The following is a 22,748-nucleotide window of genomic DNA, read 5'->3' as shown; positions in this document are numbered from 1 at the left end:
ATCTCCGCGAGGTGGCTGGTGGCCCAAAGCTGGGAGACGTGGCGCTTTGAATGAGTCCAAGGGAGGGGATTCTGTGGAAGCGGGGGGTTGGGGCGGGGACAGGGGTGAAGAGTGAGGAACCGGGTCACGGGGTCTAGGTCAAAGTCTCCCCAGTAGGAGTAGGTTTTCTTCGTTCTATTTCTGGGAATAGTGTTGGAGTGAAAGCGGCTTCTTTCCCTGGGTCACGGAGTGGACTCAGCTGAGTCTGAGGCCGGGCACTCTTCTTCCGAGGCCTAGATTTAATTCACAAAATAGGTTATTTCTCTTCAGGGCCAACCAACACAGATTGCGTGACTCCTATTAGCTCCCCTGGCTAGGGCACGTTTGTGTCATTTTGCTCATTCATCCTTGCTTTCGCAGTTGTTACTCCCCAGAATTCGGAAATTGGAAATTCCATGGGCGGCATCATTTTCCTAATAATGTGTAGCTTTGATAAGAAATAAGAGAAGCACATTAGATTATGTTTACATGTAGAAATAGCTTCCTCGTTGCACTTAAAGCATTTCTACAAGACCACAAAATGAATTTGAAAAAATTCTATCTTTATATGCTGTTGACCGTCTCCGGGTAGTGTAAGTAAATGAATTACCTTTTCAGATTTTAATTACTAAGATAGTAGGCACTGCCTTAGTGTTTTAAAATTCCATTTGCTATAAGGAAACAGTATTTTATCGTTAAATGATAATTAGCATGTAAGCAAGTGTCAAGTGAGCTAAATACAGGCTTTCTCAAAGAATAAAAGGATGAGACTTAGAAGACTAAATGCCAAAAATGTATTAAAGAGTGCTTTGACCTACTTTGCAACAGTGTTGTTATGCATGTTGTGATTAATGGTTGGAAGGGAGTTTTGTAAATAATAAATAATAAACTGCTAAGCTTTGTGCAGACTTACAGTTAAAACCAGTGTAAGTTACAAGGCCCAAAACTTAAATGTCATCAGGATCTGCTTTAACTCTAAAAGGCTCAGAATTCTATATTTATGAAAATAGGTTTGTAATCCTATGTTTATGTTTTGTTAACAGACATGAAGGTAATAACGTTTCTAAGAAGTATCATTGCCCATTCTAGGTTAACACCTGTCGATTTATGAATTAAGCTATCATACAAGAACATCAGGGTTTGCTTGTTCTATTGGCAGCCTAGCAAGTGTTATGTAAAATCATATCACTTTTTTTTTTCCATGACTGTCTTTTAACCTTTAAAATATATGTTTACCATATTTGGTAATACTGATATAATCATTTTTCATATATACCTTTCTAGTAATTTTTCCACATATTTATATTTTAAAAACAAAAGGGGGGTAATACACTATTTACTGTTTTGTGTTTAACATGGTCATGCACATTCATGTCCATGATAAATTGATAAAGCCCATCTGATAAAGCTCACAGGAACATATCTGTAGTCCCACAAGTTAGGTTCACTAACTTGCAGCAGAATGAAGTTTAAATAAAGTAATGCTTTCGAAGACTCAAAGCAAAGCAGACTGTGTGAAGAAGTTAATATTTTACCAGATATGGCCCTACTCTCATAACTTCATTTAACCTTAATTACTTCCTTAAAGGCCTATCTCCAAATATAGTCACATTAGGGGCAGGGCTTCAACATATGAATTTCTTTTGATGGAGAGGGGGTGGACAACAAACATTCAGTCCATCACAGTGCAGTAAGCTTCAACTCAAGTAGTATCTTTGAGGGCTGATGACAGAAAATTGTTGACTGGCGTCTTCAAAGTAAAGACTATTGCCATTTTAAACTTCTGGGTTATAGGCTTATACATCTATGAAGATGGTTTTACAATAAAACAGAGAACTTAAGTTGAGTGGGCCAAGAATTTGGAGATATGGTCAGGAAAGGGTAATCCTCAATAAATATAGTAAGAATTAGTAAACAATGAAATTATCTGCAGAAGTATCCTTAGCTGAAAGATAGTTTATAAATGTGTGTTGAAAATGCCAGGATATTTTCGGGTCTCTATAAAAGATGAGAAGATATGATAAGAACCTGTATAAAACTAAAAACTGGTTAGGGCATGAAGGTAGGGGCCAGGGAAAGCAGAGACCACCGAAAATGATAACAAAAGTGAAAGTTGTATATTCATTCAGTGGAATGCCATGCAGCAATACACATTATCAAAGGATATTTACATTCTGATACCATGTATGTAAAGTTAAAAAAACAAATTATAGATAAAAATGTAAAACCATACATGGGAATAATAAATACCAAATTCTGGGTAGTGGTTATTCCTAGGAAGAGCAAGAGAAAAATGGGATTAGAATGAAGTATATGAGGGGTTACAAATGTATCTATAATGTTTTATCTGTTAAACTAGGATGTGAGTACAAGGGTGCTCCTTATCTCCAATTTTTGTATGCCTGAAATACTTTGTAATTAACTAGGTGACAAAAATTAAATGATATAAGGAATAGTCTGCACAGAAGCTAGACAAAATAATGCTGGGTTGCTATAATCATATAACCAGTAAAATGTATGGGACCATCTTAGCTTAGCAGGCATCCCCTAAGATCATTTAACCCCTTTTGCTCTGATTTCATGCTTAGCACACCACATCCAGGTTGTAATGTAGCATCTCATGCAGATTTACTATCTATATAAGAGAGAATGAGTTGAAGAGCTTACTTAAGAGCTCTAATCCTCTTAGTAATATTTATTAGAGTAAATAATGTATTCTCAATGGAGCAATATTACCCTCACGGGGGTGGAAATTATTGTTTTTTGGGGGGAGGGGGAACCTTTTTTAGTGTATAAAATACAGACATAATACATGCACAGGTAAACAATATACCTGTGACATTAAAATTTTCTGTGACAATTAGGAAAAAATATCCTAAAAGGCCCTTAGTGGGGTGATAATGAAAAAATGGTTGAGAAATACTGGTGTAGAAGAAGAAGTCGATGCTCTGTTTTTGGTTATTCAATCTCCTTAGGTCATTTATTCAATTTTTTCACTGGACTTTTATTAAATCCCAACTCTTTGCTTTAAATGCATACTATTTGTTTGTCCTCAAAAATTCCAGAACATAGTGAAGACAATGAATACTTTTTTAAGTAGCCTTAATAGAAGCGGGTATTGCTATACTAAGTTGATTTATCATGGGGGTTGTAATGGATGCTGCAATGTACCTTCCAGATCCCCCTTCAATAATGAAGGAATTATTCCCCAGCTCTGGGAGGATTACCAGAAGACATCCCTTACGTGTCAGGCTTTGGGGGAGATTACTGAGGAAAACTTCCTTAGCCAAGTTTATATCTCCTTCTAGGGGTAGCCCATACCCAATGACTCATCAGCCTGGGGGTATAAAGTTCTGACCTTTTTGCCCTAAGTTGGGACAATTTTTTAAAAGACTATAGCAGCACCAGAGCACTCCCTGGGCTTGGCTGAGAACTGCTGGTGCTGTATCTCAGCCCAATTCTCTGCCCAGGCCTACTTCCTTCTTCTCCTTCTACTGGTATTGGTTCTGAGAGTACTTCTTTATATGCTAATCTATCTCAAAGTCTGCTTTCCAGAAAACCCAGCCTGTAGCAGGGATGATGAGGTATTTATCAAGGAAGCAGAGATTATTTCTGCATAGGGTAGCAGAACACTTTAAATGAAATATGTTTAGGGTAAATCTTGAAGGATGAGTAGAATGTTGCTAAGAAAAGAAGGCAGAGGTGAAGGCTTAGGACATGAGAAAACATGGTATATGTCTAGAATATAGTGGCTACTGTTCTGTGACAGTGATAAAATTCTTAAGGTTTTGATGAGGAACTGAAGGAGACATGAACATGTCTCCCAGGTTTCTCACTTCCAACTGGACATTCACTGAAATGGGGGATATTGGGAAAAAACTAAGTTTGACAAGCCAAGATTACTAACTTGGTATTATACACATTGTTTTTGTGGAGTCCAAAATACTCAGATGTAAATACCAAATAAGCAAGTAGATACATGGATATGGACTCCAGAGGAGAGATGAAAGTTGGAGGTACCTCTTGGTTTCCTTGCTCCAATTACACTTTTTATTCCTCAGTCATTTGTTACTTCTACTCTTACAAGCCCCTTGCACTTGCTCTTCCCTGGGCGTGGAATTCATTAACTTGCTTTTCTTGATTAATTCCTGCTCAGTCTTCACATCTAATATGAAAAACATTTTTCTCCCAGAGGCTGTGCCCAACCACCAGATCAGGTCACTTCCTCATGTTACATATTTTCAGAGCACCTCGAATTTTCATACTTGTCAAAATGCAATTTCACATTTATTCATATAATTATTTTCTCTCACCTCCTGACTATAATTTCCATGAGAACAGGAACTGTTCTGGTTTTGCTCATTGTTGAACTACATCTTGTACCTAGCATAATATCTAGCACATGGTAGATGCTCAGAATATTTTTCAAAGAATAGTTGATATTAATGTTAATGTGAATTTAAAAAAAAAAAACCACAGATAGCTATTTACACATGGTGCAAAGACGCACTGCTAATTGAAGTCATCAGTATTTTATGGAGGAAAGACTCTAAGATGCCCCCCAGTTATCCTCATATAATACCATCCCCTTGAGCATGGGCAAGAACTGTGACTTGATTTTAACCAATAGAATATGGCAAAGAGTGATGGGATGTAACTTCTGTGCTTACATGACTTAAAATTATAGTTTCCATCTTGCTAGTAGACTCTTTTCTCTTTCTCTCTTTCTGGCTTTGGTGAAGCAAGCTCCCATACAGCAAGAAACCAAGGGTGGCTTCCTTCTGACTAGCAGCTAATAAGAAAGCAAGCCCCTCAGTCTGATAATCCAGAAAGAACTAAATCTGGCCAACAACTACATGAGTTTGGAAGGAGAACTTTTGCTGGTTGAGCATCAGATGAGGCTCCAGGCCTGGCCAACACCTTCTGAGGGACCTTAAAACAGAGCAGCCTGTTAAGCCATCTCCATATTCTGGATCCACAGGAACTGTGACATGGTAAATATGTGTTCTTTTTAAGATACTAAACTTGTGGTAATATTGTTATATAGCAATAGATAACTAATTTTGAGATTTTGGTACCTGGTAGTGGAGTGCTGCTGTAATAAGTACCTAAAAATATGGTAGTAGCTTTGAAACCAAGCAGAAGTCAGAGGCTGGAAGAATTTTGAGGAGCCACATACAGCCAAATTACCTTGAATAGACTGTGAGTAGAAACATGGACTTGAAAGACACTTCCAGTGAGGCTTAAAGGGAAATGGGTAGCATGTTTTTGGAAACTAGAGGAAGGGACATCTTTGTTATGTAATGGTAGAAAACTTAGCCAAATGTCTCCTGCAATTATATGGAAAGCAGAACATGTAAGTAATGAACTTAGATACATAGTTTTGGAAATTTTCAGGCTAGAGTGTTGAAAGGCCCAGTAGATTTTTTCTCAATATTTATGGTAAAATGTGAGAGGGAAGAGAGAAATAAATTAAGAGAAGAACTATTAAACAAAAGAAGCCAGGACTTGATGATTTTTAAAATTCTCAATCTCTTCAGGTGAGAAAAAATGCTAAAACTAAGAAATGGCTACCAAGAAGTGACTAGAAAAAAAGCTGTGTGACAGAGAAAAAGCTGTGAGTGTAACTATACAACCTTTTGTTAAAGCCCCAGAAACATCAACGGATCAGAATATACAGTCACACAAAGGAGACTTGAGAGAGATTAAAGGCGTGCCTCGAGGAACATCTGTTAAACTTAGGTCTTCTAGGAAGTTTAGGGCATTGTTCCTCAGTAAAACCAGCAGAGATACAAAGTGGAGAAGCTCTTACCTAGAAGAGATTTTTAGATGGGACATTTGTCCAATGAAATGAACCCCAGTGAAATTTTCAGAAGGCTCACAAAGGTTTTGAGAATATTATATTACCACAAACACTGCTCTCTCTATCCCTTTCAGTTTAAACTGAAAGGGATAGAGAGAGCAGAAAGTAGAAAGAAACCGTTGTATTTACAAAATTCTACTGACAGGAGACAAGTAGACAAAACTGTTCAAGATGCAAACATATACTCCCTTTTATGAAAAAGGAGGGTTCGGACATGGAACCAAGAGTCCAGGTGGTGAAGTCAAGACCCACAGAGAATTATTCCTAGACCTTGAAACCTTGTCCAGGAACTTCCAACATTCGTTGAGCTGTATTTCAGAACTGCTATAACCATTGATGTACCTTCCATTCTTCCCCCTTTGAATAGGATATCTATAGCTGTTTTCTTTTGCCTCTCACACCATTGTCTATGGAGTGTCTAGGAGGAAGAAAACTTGTCTCTTTAGTTTAACAGTTCCCACAAGTTAAAAAGAATTGTGCTCCTGGAGATATACTTAACGAACTACAGGCATAGCTCAGAGATAGTGCACGTTTGGTTCCACACCACCACAATAAAGCTAATGTAGCAATAAAGTGAGTTATAATCATTTGACTGCTAATGGAAGGTCTTGCCTTCAGTTTGTAAAAAGTACAACACCTTTTGGTCAAGATGGCAGAGTAGGTCAATACTGTGCTTGCCTCTCACAGCCATGTCAAAATTGCAACTAAAATTCAGAACAGTCACCATTGGAGTCACCACCTGTGCGTGTCTTTCAATCTGAAGTGAGTTTCTTGTAGATAGCATATGTAAGGGTCTTGTTTTATTATCCATTCAGCCACCCTATCTTTTGATTGGAGCATTTAATTCACTTACATTTAAAGTAATAGTTGATATATATGTAGTTATTACCATTTTATTATTCATAATTTTTTTTTCTTTTTTTCCTTCTTAAAGAAGTCTTTCTAACATTTTCTGTAATACTAGTTAGGTGATGATGAATTCTTTTAGCTTTTTCTTGTCTGGGAAGCTCTTTGCCTATCCTTCAAGTCTAAATAATAGCTTTGCTGGGTAGTGTAATCTTAGTTGTAGGTCCTTGCTTTTCATCACTTTGAATATTTTGTGCCAATCCCTTCTGGCCTGCAAAGTTTCTGTTGAGAAACCAGTTGACAGTCTTATGAGAGTTCACCTGTAGGTAACTGCTTTTCTCTTGCTGTTTTTAAGATTCTTTCTCTTTAAACTTTTAGCATTTTTATTATGATGTGTTTTGGTTTGGGCCTCTTTCTGTTCATCTTATTTGGGACTCTGCACTTCCTGGACTTGTATGTCTATTTTTTTCCACCAGGTTAAGGAAGTTTTCCATCATTATTTATTGAATTAGGCTTTTAATTCCTTGCTCTCTCATCTCATTCAGGTACCCCTATGATGTGAATGTTGGTACACTTGATGCTGTCCTAGAGGCCCCTTAAACTATCCTCATTTTTTTTGGATTCTTGATTTCTTGTTATTTTAATTGGGTGTTTTCTGCTAACATATTCTAAATCACTAATTTGATCCTCTGCTTCATCTAAATTACTGTTGGTTCCTCCTAAGGTAGTCTTCATTTAGTTATTGTATTTTTCATTTCTAGCTGATTCTTTTTCATGTTTTATATCTCTTTTTTAAAGTTGTTGAGTTCATCTGCTCTTCCCCTAAATTTACTGAGCATCTTTATAAACAATGTTTTGAACTCTGTATCTGGTAGATTGCTTATCTCCATTTTTAGTTCTTTTTCTGGAGTTTTGTTCTGTTCTTTCATGTGAGACATGTTTCTTTGTCTCCCCATTTTGGCTGCCTCCCTGTGTTTGTTTCTATATATTAGATATGGCTGCTATGTTTCCCTGTCTTTGTAGCATGACCTTATGTAGTAGGTTTCCTGTGAGGCCCAGTAACACAGTCTCCCTGGTCACCTGAGCTGGGTGCTCCAGATGTGTCCCTTGTATGGGTTGTGTGTGCCTTCCTGTTTTAATTGAGTCTTGGTTGTTGTTTGCACATCAATGGGAGGGATCGACCCTCAGGCTGATTCATTGAGAGAACTGGCTGTGACTACAGTGGAGGAGCTGTTGTGCAGGGGTGACCCTATGCAGCAGGATTTGCTTTAGCAGGGCTCTGATGCCAGCCCAGTCTGTCCTTTGGGTGTGCCATCCTTGGATGTGGCCCCAGGTGGTGCTCTGACTCAGTCAGAAGCCAACCACTGAGTTTGCAGTTGGGGGCCTCTTAGAGAGGCCCTGCCACAGACCAAATTTAGCTACAGCCTCTACCTGCTGAAGCCAACTGGCATGAGTCACCAAGCAATCGCAGATGATTGCTACCCATGCTGGGCTTGGCCATGCTATGAGAGGCCAAGCCACAAACAATACAGCTGCCCCAAGTTCCGGGCTTGGAGCTGCTCAGCAAGATGTACAGGGCACGCTGAAGCCAAATGCTATGTTTGGGTTTTGCAAACCTTTGAGGTATCTTGGGAAAGTCTGCAGTCTGAGCCAAGATAGGCCATTTGTATGAAAAATCCACTGGAAGCAGCTTGGATGGGGTGTGGTCTCAGGGAATCACCAGGGTAGGATGACTAGTTTTTGCTGGGTTGATGAACATTCAGACATGGTGGCCACTTGCATCTGATAGCTGGGCTGGGGAGGGCTCAATTAAGGAACAATGCCCTCTGTCAGCACTTTTGCCTAGGAGAAGGCTGGCCCTCCAGCCCTTACCCTGAGGCCAGACAATTTAGTTCCTCTCTGTAAGTCCCTGGTGCCTTTTAAGCTGCTGCCCCAGCTCTGGAGCTCAGAGCAAGTAACTCTGTGGATGAACCTTTTAAGAGGAACATCTAGGACTCAGCGGCCTTCTGTCTCATTCAGCCACACTCTCTACTGGATTTCACAGCCAAAAATTGTGTCTCTTTCTGACACTAGAACTCTGGTCTGGGAAATCTAATGTGGAGCTAGGACCTCTTGCTCTTCCAGGAGATCTCTGCAGCCTAGATATCTATTCTGATTCTCAACTGCCACATGTAGACCACCTTGTTCTGCATCTCTGCTCCTCTTACCAGTCTCAAGGTGGCCTATTCTGTATGTCCCCAGTTGTAGGACTTCTGTTCAGCTAGACTTCAGGTGGTGACTCCAATGGTGACTGTTCTGAATTTTAGTTGCAATTTTGACATGGCTGTGAGAGGCAAGCACAGTATTGACCTACTCTGCCATCTTGACCAAAAGGTGATGTACTTTTTACAAACTGAAGGCAAGACCTTCCATTAGCAGTCAAATGATTATAACTCACTTTATTGCTACATTAGCTTTATTGTGGTGGTGTGGAACCAAACGTGCACTATCTCTGAGCTATGCCTGTAGTTCGTTAAGTATATCTCCAGGAGCACAATTCTTTTTAACTTGTGGGAACTGTTAAACTAAAGAGACAAGTTTTCTTCCTCCTAGACACTCCATAGACAATGGTGTGAGAGGCAAAAGAAAACAGCTATAGATATCCTATTCAAAGGGGGAAGAATGGAAGGTACATCAATGGTTATAGCAGTTCTGAAATACAGCTCAACGAATGTTGGAAGTTCCTGGACAAGGTTTCAAGGTCTAGGAATAATTCTCTGTGGGTCTTGACTTCACCACCTGGACTCTTGGTTCCATGTCCGAACCCTCCTTTTTCATAAAAGGGAGTATATGTTTGCATCTTGAACAGTTTTGTCTACTTGTCTCCTGTCAGTAGAATTTTGTAAATACAACGGTTTCTTTCTACTTTCTGCTCTCTCTATCCCTTTCAGTTTAAACTGTCACTGTTTTTGATAATATAATATTCTCAGCCATAAAAAAAGAATGAAATCTTGCCATCTATAGCAATATGGACAGACCTAGAGGGTATCTTGCTGAGTGAAGTCAGACAGAAAAAGACAAATGTCATATGATTTCATTTACATGTGGAACCTAAAGAACAAAATAAACAAAAACAAACAAACTCATAGATACAGAGAACAAAAGTACAAATTAGTATTACAAAATAGTTACGGGGATGTAAAGTAGAGAATAAGAAAATTAATAATACTGTAATAACTATAGTGTCAAGTGGGTACTAGATTTATCAGGGTGATCACTTTGTAAGTTATGTAAGTTATGTCTAATCACTGTGTTGTACACCTGAATCTAATATAATACATTATGCCAACTGTTATTTAAAAATTAAAAATTATTTTTTAGAAACACTATATCTGTGAAGTACAGTAAAGTGAAGCAAAATAAAACTAAGTATGCCTGTAAATCTGAGGAGCTTCATCTGCACCTGGACCTGATTTAGAAGATGATATTCTAGACTGTGAGCAGATACTATAATAGAATGAAGCTCTTGAGGGCCTTAGGAGAGGATGAATATCATATACAAGTGGAAATGATGTTAATCATTGCAGACCAGAGGGCGGACTGTGATAGGCATTTTCAAGAGGGTCCTTCTGGTATTTATGGCTTTGTGTAATCCCAAATCCTTAAGTAACTTGCTTCTAAGAACAAATAGACTCTCAGCATTGAGGGAATATCACTTCTGGGATCTAATTACAGGGGATTTTGACTTCCATCTGTATAGCAGACTTTCTCCTGCTTGATGGCTTTGATAAAGCAAGTTGCCATGTTGGAAAGGCTTGTGTGGCAAGACACTGAGGGTAGCCTCTCAATAGTCAGTTAAGAATTGCAGTCTTCAATCCAGCAATTTAAAAGGAACTGAATCCTGCCAACCACAATGTCAGTGAGCTTGTGTTACTGAACTCAAGGAGTTTGTTTTGCCTGTATGCATCAAAGCCAAAAGAGATGTGGACAGGAGTTAGCAGCAAAGAAAGTAGTGGTTTATTTAAGGAAATAGTGCCAAGCATGGAGACACAGGTGAGCTATCACGCAAAGACCTGGGTTCTTGATGGCCTCTAGGGAATAAGTTATATAGGGGAAAACTCGTTAGTCACGGGAGCTAAGGGAGTGTGGGTCATGGGCTCTACTGATTGGTTGGGGCTAGGGTAGGAGGCAGTTGATCCTTGCATCAGGTCCTGATGCCAATCATTGTGTCATTTTGTCTGGTTTCAATGGAATGCTGTAGGGTCTTCAGCCTTCATGGATGTGGAGCTGCAAGATGTTATCTTTAGTTTGACCAAGACTGTTTCTGTGGTCATCAGACATGAGGCTTTGTTCCTAAGACTGTTTGATGCTGACCTAAGAGCTTAATGATTAGGGAAGTGGTCATGTAGAAGGATAAGGAAAAGAAGAAGCAAGTGAGCCCAAGGGCAGTATGAATCAAAGAGAAAGAGAAGAGAAAAAAGTCATTTTAAAGAAGTAAAGATTTGCATGGTCACACTTGTAAGCAAATTCTTCTTCAAGCCTTCAGATGAAACCCTAGCCTTGGCTTATGCCTTGATTGCAGCCTTATGAGAGACCTTTGGAAGACCCGGTTAAACTGTCCCTTGACTCCTAATTTACAGAAACTGAGATAATATATTGTGAGTTGCTGAATTTATGGTAGTTTGTTACATAGCAATAGAACGAATATACTTATTATATTGCCAAAATTGGAAAAGATGGGCAAAACTGTGTTTGCAATTCTGATGGGGAATATTCTCATACAGTATTGATGAGAGTAAATCGGCACAAAAATTGCCTTTTTGAAGGCAATTTGACAATGTAAATTTTTTAAAAATCAGAAGTTCAAAAGAGGAATATTTATTGATCTAGCAAAGTCCATTACTAGGAAGTTGTCCAAAAAATAATTGGATAAATTCACAAAAGTGAAATCACTTAGCCATTACATTATGGTTTGCTATCTCAAAAAATTAGAAGCAACATAAAGAGGTGATTATTTGGATACACTGTGATGTATACAAGAATAGGAATATTATGCAGCCATTAAGAATATGATAAATATCTATGAATGTCAATTATTAATTTACATGAAAAACCATACTGTTAAGTAAAAAAAAAAACCCAGCAGGTTACTGAATAACATGCTTAGTATTAGTCCATTGAAATTGTGGAATACGTATATGTAGAATATGTATATGTGTATACATGAATAGATATCCAAAAAGATATTTCCAAAAATCTTTATACTAGTCTACAATAGCCATATATAAGAACTAGGATTTGGGAGTGTTTTTTTTTTTTTTTTTTTTTACTTTTTTCTATATAGTCTTTTGAATTCTTTGAATATTTTATATAAAAATACATTATCTTTTTAATCAGAATAAAATGAGGTTTTTTCCCTTTGTTGAAACTTTACCTACAGAGTGACTGTGCAGCACATCCTATAAACATCCTCAAAAATTATAGAAACAGAATGGTGTACCTTTTCCTATACGCCCAGGGAAGCTGCTGAGTGTTGGTGACATTTTAAAATTGAACAGTGACTAATAATGCCAGTGGGATATTAACTCTGAATTATACAAAACCATTTATTGTCTGTACCAGGTAAAGCTAGAATAATGGGAACTGTTTTGTATGTTACACATTTGGGCTTCACACATGAGCCGGGTCACAGAAGGAATCTGGTCAGAGGCCGACTTCTGTCTTCTGAAATATTCTTTTCTTCCTTCTTCCTAAAATAAGTTTGTATTCATATTTTTAAAATTGGAAAGAAACTTATTATTGACCCATACAAAAATTTCTCTTAAGAGCATTTGGGGGTAACATATATTTGTTAGTATAATTTACATTTAAAATGCCTCCCTGGGAAATGTTTCCAAAGGGCCGTAATATTTATTTGTTTTGTTTTTCATTGAGGCCGACTTTGCTGAATAATGTCACCAATAAATTTTAAGATACGCTAATCCATGTCATTTATTAATATAACCGTGGCTCCTAAGGTTCAAGTTACATTTTAAGATGTATTTCTGAACCTGTGAAACCTTTAAGAGGAGAGCCTTAGAAGGTGATACGAGCCCTGCAGGAGAAGAGAAAAAAATCATACCTCAAAACTCATTTGAGAACTAATGCCTGTAAAAATGAGTAGCTACTCTGGTGGCTGAGCAGAAAAGAAAGAAACAGGTGCCCTTGTTGGGAAAGACCAGGGTTTATGTAAATTAGTAACCTCAGAAGCTGACAAAATTGGTGATAGTGTAATCTGAAAAAATAAACTTTGGCGATAAGTTTAGTACTCAAATGTGGCCTTGCTGTATCTAATGTATCCTAGATTTAATAAATTACTTAAATTTAATGGGTGTGCATGCACATGCTCTCTCACTTGCTCTCTGTCTCTCTTGCTTAGAATACAGTGCAAGTAAATTTTAAGTATGAGATATGGTTACTATTCGAAGAAATTCCTTTTGTCAATGCTGTGACTCTTAATTCTGTTGAGCCTTTTTATGAATATATGTGAGAACTTTGATTGTTTCAATGTAAATCCATCACCTTTACCAAAAAAGGACATTTTGTATACATAACATCTTTTTGTAATAAATATGTTAGGACATTTTTTGTCTTGGAAAAATAAAGATAAAAACAAAAAAACTATAATATAGAATAACTAATTAATTTAAAATAATATTTCATAGCTGTATTTAGTTTTAGCCAGGACAATTATCAGCATCTTACCCTTCTCCCGTGAGCATCAAATGAAATCAAATGAATTATCAAATATATGTAAAAGTGTGAACAGATGCAAATTTATGAAGCAGGCAATTACTTTATATTTATGATTCCTGTTCCTAAGAGGTTATTTAGTTCCTTGTGTGCACTCTGCCTGTAATTAGGGTAAGAAAATCCCCATCAGTGCTTCAGCTATAGCCTCCTCTTCCAAATAGACTTCAGTCATTGTCAGGAAGATCTAAAAGAGAGGTTAACTAACTTTGTCCACAGTTATGATTTAAAAAATAATGAAGTTCTTTAATAGACAATAGGGTATATTGGTGATGAGGAGTAACATGAGCAAAGGCTTGGGGTAGAACGAAGTGTGCGTCTTTAGAGAATTTTACTTCACTGAGGGCTGGTATTAGAGAACACTGCCTGTCTAGTGGGTGCAAGAGTGACAGCTTAGGCTGCTGTAACCAAACGCTACAGACTGGGTGGCTTAAACAACAGAAGTTTATTTTCTCACAGTTGTGTGACTGGAAGTCTAAGGTCTAGTGGCTAGCAGGGTCAGTTTCTTCTAAGGGCACTCTCCTTGGTGTGTAGATGGCCATCTTCTCACTGACTTGAAATGGCATTTCTTCTGTGGAGAGGAGAGAAGTCTCTGGTATCTCTTCCTCTTTTTATAAGGACACCAGGCTTACTGGATTGGGCCCCATTCTTATGGCTTCATTTAGCCTCAATTACTTCCTTAAAGGCTATATCTTAAAATACATTCACATGGAGGGTTAGGTCTTCAATATACAAATTTTATAGGGGACACACTTCAGTTCATAGCAAAGGATAAGATCTAAAGTTGTTCTATAGAGTCTTTGCAAGAACGTAGATTCCAAGGGGGCAGGAAGGGTGTCTGACTTGGACACTGTGGTACCCCTAGCACTTACTGCAGTGTTTAGTAGTATAAATATTTGTTTAACTAATGGATTAATGAATGTAATGATTGGATAATGGGGTAGAAGGGAGGCTGTTTCAATGGCCTGAGAATGTGAAGTACTAATTGCCTAAACTTAGTGGTGGTAGAAATAAAGTGAAAGGGGAACAATGAATTACAATAAACAATGACAATAAGAAAGTGGGATAAAGGGAGAGGAAAGACATTCTGTGATTGAGTAACATGGTGATCATTATTCCATTAGTGAAAACAGAAGTTGAGAGAGCTTAATTTATTACTATGAATTCTCATTTTGAAATGAGATGCCACATAGGACTTGTTCATAGTTTGTGAAACTGAAAGTCCTCATAGCTTCTCCCAGATGCTCCCTAAGGCTTTCTGAAAGCCACCTGATTTTTTTTATAGCAAAATTTAGAGCTTCTGTTTTCTTAATTACCATTCTCACCCAATTTTGGTAGCCCAAAGAGAATTAGAAAGACACCACACACACACACACACACACACACACACACACACACACACACAGTCCTTTTCCTCTTCTAATAATATACTCTACCTTTGCTGCCTTTTATTTGTAGCCAACTACAAACAGGAATTATGGTTATATTGGGCATCACTTCTAGGCACTGGTGCTCTTTATTTCAAAATTATTTCTCTTTTTCTGACTGCTTCCTTGTCTTTATAATTCTAAGAGAAATGACTAAAACTTTCTCACTTCTCAAGCTCAGTTATTTATGAGTGGAAATCTGCATCTAATAGTGATCTACTTTCTGAAATTGCTTGTAGTTACAATCTTAGTTTATATCAGAAATTTTGAATGTGTGTATTATTTCTTCTGAACAAACTATTTTTAGCCAACTTGAAAAGTGAACTCAAAAGTTTGTTAAATATAGATTTAGAGTAATTTTTTTTACATCTGCTAATAAGCTTTAACAATAAAAAATTGTTTTTCATGAATAATTGGGCTGCCTTTTTCTAGGTTATGCCTTAGTTGCTCCAAAAAGAACCGAGTTCACTGTTTAGGTACAAGTTCTTTATGAGGAGAGAGCATTGTGCAAAACCTTGAAAATGAGGTTTGTTCATTGGATTTGGATTTTTATAATTAGCCAATAAAATGTTCATTTTGAACAATTGCATGTCAATGCCCATAATTTTTAGCAAATTTAGCATCCCTCTTTGTACAGAAATGTGTGTAATTCTTTGAATGTGTTATTGCTCCTTGACTTAAATATTCTATAACTAGTGAAAATGAAATAGCAATTAGTAACCCAAAGGATACATTCTAAATGTAATACAATTAAAATTGAAATTGTAAGGTGTAACAATTAAGATATAGATTAAGCTGCTTTAACAATACAGTATTTTCTCACTTAACAGCCTGATTTATTTCTTACATAAATATTAATAGGCTCCTTCCATCCTGTGTTTCCACCATTGTCCCTAAAATATTAACCTCATCTGCTTGATCTTAGATGGCTTGTCATCAAGTTGCAGGCACCAAGCTGGGAGAAGGAGTAGAAGAAAAAGACATATCTTTCATTTAAGAGACACAACCAAGAAACTGCATTTGTCATTTCTGCTCACATTTTATTGGCCAGAAGTTAGTCATATGGTCATCCTTAGCCACAAGGGAGGCTGGGAAACATGCCCAGCTAAAACTCAGGATTTTATTTCTCAAGAAAATATAAGAAGATAAATATGGTATTCCAAAAGTTGTGACTTTTCAGTCTCAAATGAGTGCTCATTAGATAAAGCTGGTTGACTGTGGATTCAACTGTGAAGGAAAACACAAAAGGAAAATTATGTATGCATCATTAGCAAAATGTTGAAAACATGTTGTCAAAAACCAAGTTTAAAAGATGAGTATAATTAACTATTTTATATCTTTTGGGTCTCAGCAACGGAAGTCTTTCTATAATTTGCTAGTCCATTGTTTGACTTTTGAAGATTTGTCCTTTAAATTTATTTAAAGTAACACACTTTGTATGAAAACAACCTGTAATGAAATTTCTGGTTTGTCCTTTTTTCTAAAATTTTATAGTGTTAGTGAGAAAGCTAGGTGCTTTGAGTGGCCACGTTTTCAGTTAAGAGTATGGTGTGGTGGGTTTTGCTAGACCAAGCTTCTCTGTTGAACCGCAGAAAGTACTGTGACTTTGTGCACAGCGAAGACTCTGTTGTTAGGCATCATCCGTGTTAGGCATCATCCACCTTAACCAGAGCTGCTCTGGAGGGAAGCAACGTTCTCCAGTATCCTGGCCAGCACTCTGCTGTAGCTCCGTCAGCCTGCCTGGGAAGAGCAAAAGAGTATAGCCTGAGGGCAAGTGGAGTACTACTGCCCCAGCCTAGGTCCAAGTGGACTGGAGAAAAAGATGATTGGAAAGGTCAGGGAGAAGAGTCACATGATACTTCTCTGCTCAGTATCTTTTGCAATCATGGGAACCTCAGCAGGTGGCAAGGGAGTGACCAAGGTGGCCATCTCCTTCAACACCAGAGCAGCTATGGCTTGGGCTATTTAATTCCAGACCCAGACTAAGTAACCATACGCTTGGACTTCTTTAAGACATCTTTTAAGTCTCACCGAGACATTGTATATTTTGTGTAGTAGTCTACTACAGCCATTAGGGACCTCTGACAAATGGGGTGTCATAGCTTCTTTCTGATTCCAGTAGCATGAATTTTCTACCATTGAAGGCATTCCTTTACGTTAAACACAAAGGGAAGACATTATCTCTGAAAGCCACAGTTTCTTATATTCTCTGGGAGAGAAGAGAGTGGGATGTTGTATCTCTAGGCTTGTTTAGCTCATAACCATTTATAATTGACCTATTTGTCTGATTAACTGGTTGACACAACAGGAGTAAGAGAGGGTAGATAATTTAAGTATGTCTGCAACCTGACAGAATGAATGGCCAGGGGCAGTTTGGAGGATGTTAAGCTAAGGAGGGCAGGGCCTGGGTGTCATATTGCACAGAGGTGAGTACTTGGTGACTGTGCACCAGAAAATAGGAGTGGCACACAAGTTTAATCCAGTGAAACATTTTCCAAGGCTGTGCCTACTCTGGCTTCTATACACGCATTATTGTGGTGATCCAAGTTCCAGTGTTTTAATATGTTACATGTTTTTTCCTCTTAGGATTCATGATTTTTTCCAGCTAGTTATCCCATTGCATTTTCAAAAATATGATCTTTAAGTAGATACATTGTGATGAATTATGAATTTAGGTTAAAACTTTTATACTATAGTGAGTATGGACAAAGAGCAAGCATTCGATGAGCTCAGCGTATCTCTACAAGAGACCAATAGCTTCTGAATAGTGTGGAACTTTAATGATATATCTTTATCTAACCTAAGCAAGTTAAAAAACCCACTCGTGTTTCTTTATATATAAATATTTTTAGAAGCCTTCACGATATTAAAGATAGTTCCTTTAATAATGTAATATAAATAGAAAATGCACTGGATCTGGATTTAGAGGTCCTAGGTTGTTGTTGCAGGTCCTGCTGAAATGATTTTGTTCTGTTTTTAACCAATTGGATACCTAATTAATAATTTAAAGTGAGAAATGCACCTTTGCCATAATCAGAACATTCATATTTATTGACCAATGGTCTAATCCCAGTATCAGGGTGTTTGAGAGTAAGTATATTATTTCTGATGTACATATTCATAATTTTAGTTTATCTTTTATAATATTAGATGTTTGAATAAGATAACCTTTAAGGTTCCTTTTAATTCTAAAAATTCGTATTGCATTGGCATGTATCACAGAAAAGGGAAGCTTCACATAGAACTTAGAAAGTAAGTGAGCTTAGTGCCTGGCATGGAGATAAGCACTTAATGTTCATTATTTTATTTAATCCTCACAATTTACAAGGTAGGTATTATCATCATCTACTTTTTACAGATGAAAAAACCAAGACCTTGAAAACATTCAAAGACTTGCTCAGTACCCTACAACTGGTGAGTGGGAGAATCAAGACTTTGAACACAGGTCTATGGGACTCCAGAGTTTGGGAGCTTAAGTCTATATCTTTTAATTATCACACAGTAACAGTTTTGAGGAATGTTTTACTACCCAAAAGCAATAAAGTCTGACAATGATTTTTTCTTCTTAATAAATTATGTAGCCACAATATTTCTCTAGATATTATTAGTTCATACATTATTACAAAGTTATAAGATTTGAAAATAGGAAGGGTAAAGAGACCTCTGAATCCAAATGGCAAAATAAAGCCAGATTAAATAATCTTCCTCCAAATCTAATGAGATGGATAGTGGTAGTGGGGAGAAAAAAAGGCAACAATTCATGCATGGCAATAAAGGGGAATGACTTTACATCATAAACCTCAAAAAGCGATGGCCAAGGAGAATGACAGAAGCTTTGGTGTAACTCTCTCCTTCACACCGACTCCACAGGAATAGTACTGAGACCTCTGCTACTTTTTATTTATGTCTTCCAATTTGGACAGAAGCAGTCTGAGGGAGTGAGGAGATAGCCCTGGGAAAAGTAAAATGCTACACACTCGTATAGGGCCTTAATAGAGTCAGGAAGGGCCTTTCTGGCTTCTCACCCTCTAGGTTCCTGTAGAGAGTAGGATGCATAAGAGGGATGTACTCATGGCAGGGTGGGGTGGTCACTGGTTCAGGATATTTAACTGGACTTCAAAGGAGAAATCAGAGGCTCTTCCCAGACTAGTGTGGATCTTCACTCAAAACTTAACCTACCCCCCCCCCCCCCACCCTCACTACCACCCTCAGGCTGAAGATAAGTGGATTGACAGCAACTCCAACACATTAACACAAATGGGGCAGACAGCCTGGTCCTAAATAAAGTGAAAGCATTACATTGGACCAAATGAGAAACCAGGACAGAGCTTGTTAATGAAAAATGAAAAGAAATGGTGTGAAAAGTAAGCAAGCACATTAGTTCAAGAAGAAGGAGAAAGAAAAGAATAAGATGAAAAAAAGAAACAACATGGCATAAAAAAACATGTTTTAAGGGAGAGAATGGGTTTTAAAATAATAAACATCTACCTTCTCCAAACAAATAAGATTCCCTGAGAGTGCTTTAAAGTATGGAATGACTTTATAATACTATTATTCTATAAAACTAAAGTTCAAAACTGAGATAATAAAACAACTGAATGAAATAAACAGGGAAATTTTGGAGCTAAGGAAATTAGTTTAAATCCCAAAGAACACCATTATAAATCAAATAATTTAGGAAGAGCAAGGAGCAGGATAGACGATGGTTGAAAATAAAACTAATGGCATGGAGGAAATGCTTACAATAATCAGTGAATACAGAGAAAATGGACAAAGATTAAAATATGTAGAACAGAGAACATCCAATACAGACAACAAATTAAATAGGAAAAGTATCTGGATATGTAATAAAAGAAACTTTCTTTCAATTAAACCAAAACCTTAGGTACAAGGGTATATTGTAACAAGAAAAAAATTGATATAGTACAATAAACATCAAAACATACTCTGGTTAAGTTACTGACATTTAAAGATAAGAAAATAAAGCTTTAGCTATTCAGTAAGAAAAAGTAAGTCACCTATAAGGAGGAAAATGAGTTTGTATTAGACTCCTAGCAATACTCAAAGCCAGAAAGCAATAGTGCAATATTTACAAACTTCTGAGCACAGAAAAGTGTGACCTGGCCAAATAATTATTTGAGATAAAGTCAACAAGCAGGCTTTCTCAGACATGGTAAAAGAAGAAACCCACAGGGGAAATAGTATTTAGAATCTAATGTGTAAGAGATATAAAATCTGTGAGCCCTTCTTGAATTGAAAAAAAAAAAAATTAACATTGAAATCCAGCCAAAGACATGAATGAAGATCACGAATTTAGAAGTGATGAAAAAACAAAACACACACACACACACACACACACACACACACACACACACACACACACATGCACACACCTGGAAATGAGCACTGGGTCTATTTTAAAAAAGGACAAAGACTACAAAACTAGGAGTATTACAATTACAGAGCACAACATGATGGTTTATAACCTGGCAAAGTAAAATGTAATATAAACAATGAAAAATGATATGGGGAATAGTGTAGGTAGGAGAATAGCAAGTGTTTCTCGTCATCTTTCATAGCAGAGAATCAATTCATGCCGTCTAAAATTAAACCACATAGTTAAAAAAAAAAAAAAAAAAGAGTAGCAGCATTTGCTAGCCTTTGATGATTTTTATAATCTCTTTACTTAACCTGAGAGCCAGGAAGGCAAGCCAGCATATGTGTGTCAGATTCTCCTGCAGCTGTGTGTTGATTTCTGTAAGGCCAGTTCGGTGTTTTTAAGTATTTTAAAATCTGAGTGCTATTAGGTGGGGAGTGAACTTGCTAGTTAACCCCTATTTTCCACTTTCTTATTTCAGCTCTACCTATACTATTTAGTGGCCTGCCTGGCCCTGCCTTTGGAGGACTCATTAGGAACTAAAATCTCCTATGGTGAAGTTTGATAATTCCTAGAGTAATGTGAAATAATAATTGATCCATAGGTACATTCCTCTCATTTGTTTTGTAAAACATATTTTTCCATGGCATAACAAATAGTATTTTCCCACACTATAATGACAGAAATCTGTCTCCTGGCAAATGTAGGCACCACTGCCTCGCCTTTCTCAAGGCTGTGTGACCAGGGCTTTAACTTCAGTGCAATCATGAGAGATACTCAGAGAGTGATTTTCATGAGATATTCCTTGCACTATGTAGAAACAGTTCAAGGAAGCTTCTTCTTATGTGGTGTCTTACTCTATTTAAAGCCTCGAGGAATTAGCTGCTATCACTTCCTAGCTATTTCTCTGGCTCAATTTTAACTTTTATTCCTTTAAATAAACTATGGATTGGGACTGAACCAGAGCCAGAAGAGATAGCTGATTAGCTGCGAAGGCCCCTTTGAGAAGTTCTGACCCTGACCTTAAAGGCTGAGTTGGTCATTCTAAGAAAAAACTGTGTGTGTAATCCCAGGGTGTACTTTGATGTCTTTAGGTGGGACATCTGATGGACACTGGAAGGATTGGTACAACAGCAGAAAACCAGGGATTAGAGACTGAAAAAGAACTGCAAAATTCTTGTTAGTATTTCCACATACAGTTACTATATTAGTTCGTTAGTAATCTGCTGAAGGCAAAAGACACTACTTTAGAAAATCAAAACTAGCTTTTTATTTCAAGTAAATCCTTCAGCAATCAAAAGAGATGTCTCTCTCTTTAGCTTTTGAACTTCTAAATATTTCCATATTTGGAAATAGGAAAGAATAAAGGCTGGACTGCCCTCATTCTCACTGCCGCCATAATACAGCCATACCATGTGAAAGGAAGAATCATGGCTCATACCATGTGAAAAGCTCATACCATGTCAAAGGAAGAACTGAAGTTTGATTTCCAATTGGATATAGGAACAGAGAAAGAATCAAGCTGGATCACTTGAATGGCAGTCATTAACAAACAGAGGGGTTTAAAAACAAGGTGTTTGAAGCAACCTAAGTGCCGATCAACAGATGATTGGGTAAAAAAGTTGTGGTACTTACACACAGTGAAATATTGCTCAGCCGTAAACGATGAAATCTTTACAACAACATGGATGGACCTAGAGGGTATTATGGTAAGTGAAAAAGACAAATACCATGTGATTTCACTTAGCTCTGGAATCTAAAGAACAAAATAAATGAACAAACGAAATGGAAACAGACAGATACAGAGAACAAACCAGTGATTACGAGATAGGAGGGAGGTTGCGGGGCTGGGTAAAAATGGTGAAGGGATTAAGAAGCACAAATTGATAGTTACCAAATAGTCACGGGGATATAAAGTACAGCAAAGGGAATATAGTCAATAACATTGTAATAACTGTGTATGTATGTAATACCTAGTGCCAGGTATGTACTGAGCTAATCGGGGGACTCATTTTAGAAATTATATAAATGTCAAATCGCTATGTCATACATCTGAAACTAATATAAAATAATATTGAATGTCAACTCTAATTGAAAAAAATAAATTACTTAAGGGGTTCACACTTGGTCACTTATTGCTTTTTTGGTAATACCATTACAGTCAGAGCATTTCTTCCAGAGAGATGAATTTGCTCTGTGTTAGCAGTGCTAACAGTGACAATTCTTCTAGGATAATCTTTCTGAAAACATCACAAGTGACACAGTACAGATGGTCTTTGTTCATAACATATTTGCTATGGACAAAAAGCTCGTCAATTTGTGTAAAGCTGACCACAAATAACCTATTGATTAACTGCAAAGTTCAGCATGGAGAAAAGTAAATTGCTTGTTACTAATACTTTAGGGATATATGGGCAATGATTTATTTTCTAACCCATTGAATACTGAT

At 37.3% G+C, this 22,748-nt stretch overlaps 1 long non-coding RNA gene across 1 annotated transcript in view; it reads left to right on the top strand.

Moving 5' to 3' along the window:
* Positions 1-110: 110 nt before the first annotated feature.
* Positions 111-22,748, top strand: part of LOC107517280 — a 65,961-nt gene continuing 43,323 nt past the window's right edge. The window contains exon 1 of the long non-coding RNA XR_001598478.2: positions 111-5,012. This is a non-coding gene — a long non-coding RNA (uncharacterized LOC107517280). The remainder of the gene's footprint in view (positions 5,013-22,748) is intronic.

This window comes from Rousettus aegyptiacus, unplaced genomic scaffold (assembly GCF_014176215.1).
Source record: "Rousettus aegyptiacus isolate mRouAeg1 unplaced genomic scaffold, mRouAeg1.p scaffold_m13_p_15, whole genome shotgun sequence".
NCBI classification, from domain to species: Eukaryota; Metazoa; Chordata; class Mammalia; order Chiroptera; family Pteropodidae; genus Rousettus; species Rousettus aegyptiacus.
Note: the sequence above shows the minus strand (reverse complement) of the source record. Positions and strands in the feature narration are given on the sequence as shown.